Source organism: Poecilia formosa, unplaced genomic scaffold (assembly GCF_000485575.1).
Source record: "Poecilia formosa unplaced genomic scaffold, Poecilia_formosa-5.1.2 Scaffold35, whole genome shotgun sequence".
Lineage (NCBI taxonomy): Eukaryota > Metazoa > Chordata > Actinopteri > Cyprinodontiformes > Poeciliidae > Poecilia > Poecilia formosa.
This window is the reverse complement of record NW_006799974.1, coordinates 254,279-264,487: the sequence shown is the minus strand read 5'-3', so window position 1 is coordinate 264,487 and position 10,209 is coordinate 254,279. Positions and strand designations below refer to the sequence as shown.

The following is a 10,209-nucleotide window of genomic DNA, read 5'->3' as shown; positions in this document are numbered from 1 at the left end:
ACACGTTCACTCTGGGCACGAAAAAACTGAAAACTCACCTTACAAGCTGCAGGATCCTTTTTCCTCCCCAATCTAACACTTTAGTTTCTGCGCTCAACTTAGAATAGATTAAAAAGTATAACGAGTTATTGTCTCGGCTCCCTCCTGCTACCAGCGAAAAAGATGAGGAGCCCACTCTGGGTGTCAAAAGAGCTTGAGGGCCTTCAGCAAATCCACAGCCACCAACGGTTCCAGGTCCTGTTGTTTTTTTTTACCTCACATGTAAGTCAATGAGCTGCTGCTCCTCTCCCCTCACATGCACTCCACCCCTCCATCTAACATTAATTAGCACGGCGCTACCTTGCTCAATATTTGGTAACAGAACAACCGTAGGCGGATGCTGAAATTTGCAGGATTCAGCTCTTAATTAGCTGGAGGAGAGCACAGGTGCACTAACGAGCAAAAAGGAGCTAATTTGAATAAAAATTGTCCCTTTTATGGGGAGTAGGCATGGGGAGTGTAGCGGAGGAAGCGTGTAATGAAGGAATATTTACTGCCATTTATGGAACTTTACTGCCTCTGATTGCTGCATCCCAACAGAGGAGAAAATCCTCAAGTCGAAAGTTTAAGTGCAAATTACTATCACATCTTTCGAGTAAAGGTACAAAAGCTGACTTTAACTGTAATGACGATTATTAGACATCAATCGTCTGTTCAGTTCTAACTCTTGCGTTTGCGGACGGTGGCAGATTTTTGTTTTTGGTTGTCGTTTCCAGCCAGACGCCGTGTCTGAAAGCGGCCGACTCAGCCGTTTGGCGAGCAGGTGCTGCCTGCAGACAGATGGAGGCAGGTCATGTGATGGTGGTCGCTGAAAGCTGACGTCCATGTCTGATCGGCACGTCGGGCGACTGTTTGTGTACCAAACATTCAAATAGCTTTTTTTATGAAGCTGTCTGCTGCTTACCTGAATGACAGGTTGAGTCAGATTGTCCTGAGATGTGACATTCACTTGTCTGAGGCCGATGTGTCTGTCATGTTTTTCTTTCTTAAACCATTTTGTTGATTACCAAACACTTATTTTATGTTTGTCTAAGCCTTCTAGCAATTACTGCCTAGACTCCCATCAAGGCAGTTTTTATTACCGTAGTATAAGTAACTACAACATCATCTGCATGGATGGTTGCATATTGATTGACTATGAAGAAATCATAAACTCTAAATGTTTTTGTATCTGCTGTCTACCTGATACAAAAGCATCTATATTCAACTCTTTTTATGTTGATTGTAGATGGAAGCTACAACAAGCAGCTAAAATTAATTTTTAAGATTGAGTGGTTTTAGAAATAAGACAGGGCATAAGACAGAACTCATAGCTGAGACTATTGACTATATTCATCTTATCTGGCCCACAAACACCTTGGTAACGCCACTGGGAAGCTGTAGGATATTACCAAAGTGAGAATTATATTGGATTCCCTATTGCTTGTTACCTTTACAACCTCAAGTTGTATAAATAATAATAAAAAAAAGATGTAAATAAACTCTATGTTTCCGCACTCCAGCATATTCCACCCAAAGTCAGACTGTCTCGCTTAGAAAATTTGCAAAACAAAAAAGGTACTTGAATTTTCTCCAAACTGTCAACCGCAGTGGTGGAGGCTTTATGACTTGGGATTATTTTCTGCAACGGGTACTTTATTGTCACTGAGTATTCTAAAGTCACATAGGAGGCAAAGAGATCAGCTTACCTTGACCCGAACTGGATCATCAGAAAATGTTCTCATTTGCTGCTACATGATCTCATACAGCAGCAAATCTGCACCAGAATTTCTGAAGGAAGAAACGAATCCAAACAGCTTTGGTGGGACCCTATAGACCCACGTATAAGCAAGTGCAAAGAAGACCTTCACCATGACATGAAAGAGTAAATTCTGCTAAAGGTTGTTCTGCAAGGTGAAGAATCATTGACAGTACTTGGTGCTTCATCAATCCTTAAATTCCACGGTCCATTCTTCGGTCCATGTCTGAAATATGGACCGAAGTGATGAACTAAAGGAGGGTGAACTTCAACACAGTTCACCCTTCAACACAACACAGAACGCATAGCTTTATTGTGTTACCTCAGTAACAAAGCTGCATTATAGGTACCTCGGAAGTCGGAAGTCGGAGCTGGGTTTGACGTCAGACCCAAGGTAAGAACATTCTTGTTAAGAAGGAATTTCTACATGGCGACGCTCGTAAAAATTGTTTGCAGTACCTCTTACAAACATCATTTTAAGCTTTACTTTCCATAAGCAAATACAACTTTTAATCTGTTCAGTTTAGAGTTGCAGTCACTACATTTAAAATTAATCTTAGAAGTACTCTTACATGTGTATCTTGAAAAATAAATATGTTTCCATCACATTTTACTGCTGATGTGAGAAGCGGCCATATTGGAACACAAAGTTGGCCTTTCAAGTCGTACCTGGAGGTAGTTGGAGTTTTTCCCAGTGAGAAATCTGAGGGCGTTCCACTTGAATTTTACGACTGGGAAGTCGGAATTTCCCAGTTCCGAGAACAACTGCAATACGGCATAATTAAAGCAATCTGTACAACAACATCCCCCCAAAAAGCCTTAACTTCTTAACAGTGTGTAACTTGGTGAACTTGGAGAACTTAGTATGTGTGAGTACGTGTTGTTGTTTAACCAAACAAGTTAAACCAAACAAGTTAAAGTCAAACACTTTTCAATCTGGGCTTGTTGTGTGTAACTATGAAATTGCTCATTTACCACCTCTTAAAGCAATAAGCCATTTCTCAGGTAATAAGCACCGCGAAAATTAAGCAGTAAATTAAATGACAGAGCGCTCAGTCTGCAGTAGAGCTTTAACTTCAGAATAAAACCTTATTTTCTTTGTGATTACCTGTAATCATCACAATCATTGTTCTGCACACTCACAGCAGCCCTCACTTCTCGTTACTCAGGAGTCATTACTCTTAATTAGAGATTCTTTAATGATTCATATTTTACAGGCCAAGCTGCACTGCTGGAGGCAGCCAATCACTCTCCCATGAGTTCCACTCAGCCAATCACAGCAGCTGGTCCAGGTGGTGGATCCTGAGAGGTGAGGTAGCCCGCGGGGCTCTGATTCAGGACCAGCTCTTCCTCCTGCTGCTTTCCTTCCTCCGCCGAGGCCTGAAGCTGATCTGGGAGCAGTGCCTCCTCCAGCCCGACCAGCTCTTCCAGTCTATAAACGCAGCTCGGCGCTTGAAAACCCGTCATTAACTCATCACAGGTGACATGAGCCACACCCACCGGCTCTGTTGTCACAGCAACAAATTGTCAGGATGTTTTAACTGTCAGCTCCTTGGCAGGGACTTTTTTTTATTTTTTTATTTTTTCAGACAAAGTTGGACGGGTTTCAGTTTACGGCATTCAGGACAAGCCAAAGCATTTTGTGTTAATTTGACATTTATTCTGCTGTGCAGCTGAGAAGGGAGGAACATTAACCCATCCATCATCTCTGCGCTCATAAACGGCAGTTAGTGAGGTGCAGCAGTCAATAAGTACAGGTTGATAATCAACAGTCATGAATCACTGACTTTTATAGATGTTCTGTTTCATTTTTTTTATGACGTTTTCAGAGAGACCAAACTGCACGCTACTCTTTCTCTTGCATTGTTGAGCTGTTCAGACCCCTAAAATGATACTTACATTAGATGCCGCACCGCAAATTTGAAGAATTACATTCTCGTCTCTTCCCTTTGCAGATACTTTTCATTTCCAGACTTGAGGAAGATTTGGAGGTTATCGCAAGCATAATGTGGATCTTGTTTGTGCTTGTGTGAGTTAATCCCATATCACGTCATCAAAACTGTTATATAAACAAATGGATTCAAATGACAGCAATGACACATCTTTACCAGTCATTTCAGCCAAATGAGTTTTGGTTATGCTTTTAATCTTGTTTAATTAATTTTAGCTTTAGTGTGATTGTCTGTAAAGTGCCTCGGTGTATCAAACAAATTTTAATATCAAATATATAATTTCTCCATAAAGCTAACGTAAAATATTTTGAAAACTTTGAACTTTGAGAAATGCAGGTTTTTAAGTGTCACACATTGACCAACACTGTGTGGGTGAATGAAAGATTTACAGTGTATGCTTTAGGAGCAAACTTTGGAACATTCACAGGGAAAGAGTCACAGTATTTCTCCTCAACGCACAATCTGAGTGTCTGCTGAGTGTCTGCATGCCTGCAGGCAGTAGAGACTCGGTTCAGTCCTGTGAGGACCCATACCGGTAATTTAGGTCCATAACTTGCTTTTAACTTATATGATTGTATGAATATTAAGAAAAAGCACAGACTCTAACCTGTCAAATGTTTCATTTTTGCTGAAGAAACTATTAAGCTACGTAAATGAGAGCAGCGATTTTGGAATTTCAGTCATTCTAAAGTATAGTTCATGTAAGTAAAAACAACAGGAGAGAATAAAACGGATAAAATGCTATGCTGATTTGTGTATGATGCTGTGACTATATATATATATATATATATATATATATATATATATATATTCTGAGAACATACTCTCAAAGTCCTCCTCCTATGTCTTCTTAACCATGTCTTGTAGAAATATAAATTAAATCCTAAACCACAAATGTTAAGAATCAAAACAATACCTGTGTCTTGTGCCTGTGCCAAATTGTTGATGTATATTTCATGAAGAAGTAACAACTTGTGACCGATTCATGTTTTATACAATTTCAAAAGAAGCAATGTTTAGAAAGCTTAACGACTTCACTTTTAATTTTCTATTGTGACAATAAATTTATTTTTTTAAAACTACACACCATATTGAAAACTGCTTGTCCTCCACATCTTTCTGCAGGCTGATTTGTGTTCCCAGTATATGTTCAGGTGAGTATACCAAGGTCCTTACATGAGTCTAAACTGTTTCTCAAAGGGAGCAGATTTAGCTGCAGCCTTTTTAGCAGCAAAATGACCCACACTGATGTTGATCGCTTTAATTTGTTGTAATTCGGCTGATTTGGTTGATGACAGGGGTTTGATAACGAGCAGTTAAGTTAATTTGTCTTGTTTGGATAAATACTTTGATTAACACGAACGAGCTGCTCAGCCCCACTGATCCAACACACACTGAGACGATTGATGGTAATTGTGGCTCTCAGCTGATTGGAGGTCGACAAGCACAACAAGTGTGTTGCAAACTTCAGTGAACAACAGAGCAAAATGTTCAACTGTGAAAAAGAAAAAAAAACACTCAACAAAGATGTAATCACTTGTAAAACGCTTTTCTTGCGGATCATTTTCAAATTACTCAAGGGCTCCTTAATACTGATTTGGAGAAAATTTGCTACTTTTAATAGCAAAATAAATACACATTTATGGGACAAAAGTGAAAGATTTTGGGCAGATTAGTGACTGAAACTTGTTTTTAATCTCTGTGACTTCAAAAGCATCTTCATGATTAATATGCAGTGTCAATTTCTTCTGTTTCTTTGTTAATTAGTGGTATCTTCTCTAGAGCATTTATATTATAAATCCCCGAGGAACTGCGTTAAATCTTCACTCAGTTCACCTGAAAGCTTAGAGGTGTTAGCAGGATCTGCACAGCACCTTGCGATGCTATATACACCTTGAGTTTTTCTACATTTTTTCACATTTCAGTTGTGGACTTCAGTGTATTTTAATGGGATTTTAAGTGATAGACCGAGCAAAATTGCATGACACTTTGAATTGGAAAGAAAATAATGCATGGATTTCCTTTTACAAATAGAAACTTTGGCGTGCATTTAGTCAGCCTCCTTTACTCTGATGCCCCTAAAATCCAGAACAGCCAATTATCTTCTGCAACCACCTAATGAATAAATACTTAATTGTGTGTATTTTTACCTCAGTACAAATAAAACTGTCACTATTCTTACCATCACTGCCGGTCATATATTTGATAGTAATTTTACTTTTCTGGGGGGGGAGGGGTGAATTAAGATGAGATGAGAGCCCTCATTGAGTTGTAAAGTGTATTAATTTATTTATATGCAGCTTTAATGAATAAATGTCTCTCCCAACAAAACAACCCTTTGTATTTTTGATGATCCCAAGAGTATAGCCCCCATTTTGCCATCACTTCTTTGACTACTTTCAGTACACTCCCCTGGTTAAGGATACAATTGTGATCGGACTGCAAAATAACATCCCAAGTTTTGATGATGTCACAGAGCACTGTTCAGTCCGTCACCCAAAAATAACAGGATTATTTCACCACAGCAAACCTACCAAGGCATGGCTGTCCATCTAGACTACCAGGTCAGGTCCACCGTAGTCCCACCGTAGGCCCACCGTAACTCTGGAAGAGCTCCAGAAAATCATGGCTCAGTTGTTAAGATCAGTCAAAGTGACAGCTGCTCTTAGCTGCAGTCGCGAACTTCCCAAATCAGGACTTTAAAGTAGGATGAAAACAAAGGGGAAGGAGAATACCACAGTTAAAAGACAATACAAATTAATCAAGGGCACTTTGTTCAACTATACTGAATAAAATAATGGCATACAACACAAAGCAAACATCAGTACTACTCAGTTTGAATACTTTAAAAAATGTAATTTAATCTGTTTATTTGTGTTAATATACTTTCTTTTTTGCCCCTCATTCAAGTAAATTCAGTTTAAATTTTTGTCCATAATTTTCTTGATTTTATGAAGAACCCTTCATCGCAGCATCGTCCACAGAACAGTACTCCCCAGAACAAAATCACCTTTCTTTATCAGGTTGTTTAGCCTCTTTAAGTCCCTGGTTCTGATGCTGCTGCATCCAAGGACAGAATGAATTTTTACTCAGCTTCAGACTACAGAATCTCGCTGGGGAGTCTGTGCATCATCTTCTTGTGCAAGATGATGCAGACAATATACATCATCTTGAAGACTGTAGACATTGAATAACCTCCTCCTAGAAAGTCAGTCTGCTGTGCCCCTTATTGCAGATGGCTTCACTTTGTAATGCATTTTTGCCTGAGTATGAAAGAGCCTTAGATTCTGTCATGAGTTTTGATTTTGCTATTCCACTAATATTATAATGATCCCCGCCCCCGTCTAATCAAACACTTACGAGTGTTTCTAGAGGCAACAACAACAAAAAAAGTCTCTTCAGTCATACAATTTCACCTTCTGCGGGTTCAGATCCGAAGCTCATTTAGCCTCTCGATCTTTCTTTTGTTTGTTTTAACTTTATTTCATGACGGCTTCACTAAACCTCGGACTAAAAACGCCGCTTGTTTCTGTCTCATCAACAATTTTATGGATAATACTGGTGCGCTGTTACCAACTTGCATTATAGTAGATCGAATTTTTTTGGCTTTGTGTATTTTTATTACTATTATTATTTATTTATTTTTTTTAGTGAATAACTCGTAAACAAATCGCACAGTCGTTTCCTTTTTCAGGACAGGAACCAAGCATAATGTAAACATCACCGTAAGGATGGCATGCTTTGTCACCTCCATGATCCGCCAGGCCGCAGGCTGTAGGTGGAGCCGGACACCAGGCCGAGAACCGCTANAAAAAAAAAAAAAAAAATCCAGCCGCTCCGTCCTCTGTTGGATATTCCAGCCGCTCCGTCCTCTGTTGGATATTTGACGTCCACATATTTAAACTCATGTCGTCAGAATCTACTCATAAATAATGCGTAATTAAATAAATCCAAAATCTTAATTTGTCATATGTCATGCGGAACTATTGGAAATGGACAAAACTAAATATATTTTAGCATCAATATACGTTTTTAATAATTCAATAATAATTGTATTAAATAATGAAATTGTTTTTATTACCTTCATTCTATTTTTTTTCTTTGAATTGCAGTTTTAGAAACGTATAGTTTGCCTGCAAGTGCTAAACTGTGACATTGCAGCCAAATTTGAAAAACGCAAAAGTATTAATAAATTAAAATATTAATTGTTGTAAATTGTAATGTAATTAGATTCAAATGACCATAGTTTAGAAAAATACATAAATAACGAATGCAACATTTTAAGGGGAACACGTAATTTTATTTACTTAATTGGAAATGATGATGTTTTTAAATTGTTTTTATTTTGAACATTGTGAATCACTCCATTTGTCAATAAATAGGAAATTAACCTAAAGAGAAAAATCAAAATTAGAAAAGAAAATCAACTCTAAAAAAACGAATTAAGCAAACAAAAAACATTTTAATTGTATTTATTTTATTTACTTTTTTTTTCTCCAAACTGAGCACAGGGAGTACAAAGCCCCTTTCATCTTCTCAGAGGTTGTACAGTTAGTGCATTCGGTCCTAAAAGAATGAAAAAATAGATCTGACTAAGTAGAAGAAGAAGAAGTGCTACATGAGGAGAAGATGAGGTAAATCTGTCCAGATGGAAGAAACAAACTAATGTACTGATGCAGAGAAAAAAAAAAACACATCATCAACATCATTAATAATATTATCATCATTATATACACACATTAGATGCATAGAATACTTTCTCATCCAGTTTTTACATAAATACCAATATTCTACCCCCACCCCCCCAAAAAAACAACTGATCTGGGATCCTGCTAGTTTCTGTACCTGCTGCTGTGTTTTGAAATGAAAAGCTGCATTTTCTTGCATTTTTTTTTTTTTTTTGTGTGTGTAATTTTCATAAGTCAGATTTCGCTTACATAATTACCTCAAACAAAGATTGGCATTCCAGATTTTTTCTCTGTTGGTGAGGAAAACAAAAGCTGCTGAATCAGTTCTCCATAAAGGAACCTGAACAATCCACAAGATTTCGAGACAGGATGCAACAGCAGGCCTAAAAATTTGAGCTCAGCTCTGATTTTGCATTCAGAAACTCACAGCTGAGTCAACACTGAGAGGAGATACCAGGTTCTCCAAGTTCGGGGTTTAGAGTGAGTGTAATTGAAAAGTCGTCTGTCAGTGTTGCTCAGTGAATTTTATGCAAGTTTGTGCAGATCCATTTTAGTTTTTATTCCTCATGAAATGAAGAACCATTCATGCTTTTTTATCGGTTTATAAGAATGTGGTTGGATTGCAGCAAGTTTGGAGAACCTCGTTCAGTGTGAGGAGATGGTTCACTCTTACTACTGACTAAGCAGCTGAACTCACAGTGTGCATTCATGGTGTGAGTTCAGGACCCTCCTACAATGATACAACCACCTCAGACTAAGACCGGTACTATTGATGCTGTTGTCAAACTGATAAAGCACTTTGCTAAGGAAGTTTTGTGCATCCTTGAAACTCTCAGAGAACTTTCATGATTTTATTATCTGTAATTAGGGAGCACATTGATTCTTAATTACCGTCTAAAAACCTGCCCAAGACCCATCTACATTCTTGCAGGCTTCCTAAAAAGTTGCAGGGTCTTCATTCAGTGTGAAGGAGTCCTGTTTCTATCAGCTTTAATTTAACTGCACACGGGAACACAGGATAGGAAAATACAAAATTACAAACATTTTTAGCTGACTTTCTTTATTTTTGCAATAAGTTTTGAGCAAAGCTGTCATCCGTCACATCTAATCGACTGCATTTGAAAATTGAGGGGAAAGCAATAGACTCAAAATCTCTCAGTTTGTGGGTTTTGGAAGTAGCTTTGCCTCAAACACCTTCAGTCTGGATTATCAAGAATCTCAGACTAATGCTTTTGAAGAAACTCCAGGAAGGTTCCTTCCTCTCTTTTGAAGGAACATTGTTTCTCCCAGAATGCCTGCGAGCTGGTTCAGAAACCTGCAGCCCAGCAGCTTTGAAAGTCTTTTTTTATGTTTAATTTTCAGGACACGGTCTTTGTTTGGCACCAGAACCAAAGTCGGGTTGTCATCCTCTTTTGCCTCTTGGAAGCATCGAAGCCTTGTCAGTCCAAATCTGACAGAAAGTTTTCTTTTTTTTTCCTAGGAAAACAACCCTCTGTTCTTCTTTTCCTTTTCCATTGTCCAGAATAAAGGTTCATTGTCCATCCGTCAGTCCATAGCAATGAAAGCTGTCTGTGTCTACATCTATGCATGTCTGTTCATATGTGTGTTCGGTTTTAATCTGCAATGTGCGTGTAAACTTGCAGTGAAAAGGGTTAAACCTTGTTTTTGACTAAAAGTCACTGTTCTGAGTGACGCAGGCCTCAATTCCTTAACTTTAATGTATTTATTTACTTTTTTAAATTCAAAATGAGGTGTTTTGTGCATGTGTGTGTGTGTGTGTGTGTGTGTGTAT

The 10,209-nt window shown here is 38.2% G+C and overlaps 1 protein-coding gene across 1 annotated transcript in view; it reads right to left on the bottom strand.

Moving 5' to 3' along the window:
• Positions 1-8,222: 8,222 nt before the first annotated feature.
• Positions 8,223-10,209, bottom strand: part of ccdc69 (coiled-coil domain containing 69) — a 43,179-nt gene continuing 41,192 nt past the window's right edge. The window contains exon 10 of the mRNA XM_007550280.2: positions 8,223-10,203. The gene's annotated coding sequence lies outside the window, so the exon portion shown is untranslated. The remainder of the gene's footprint in view (positions 10,204-10,209) is intronic.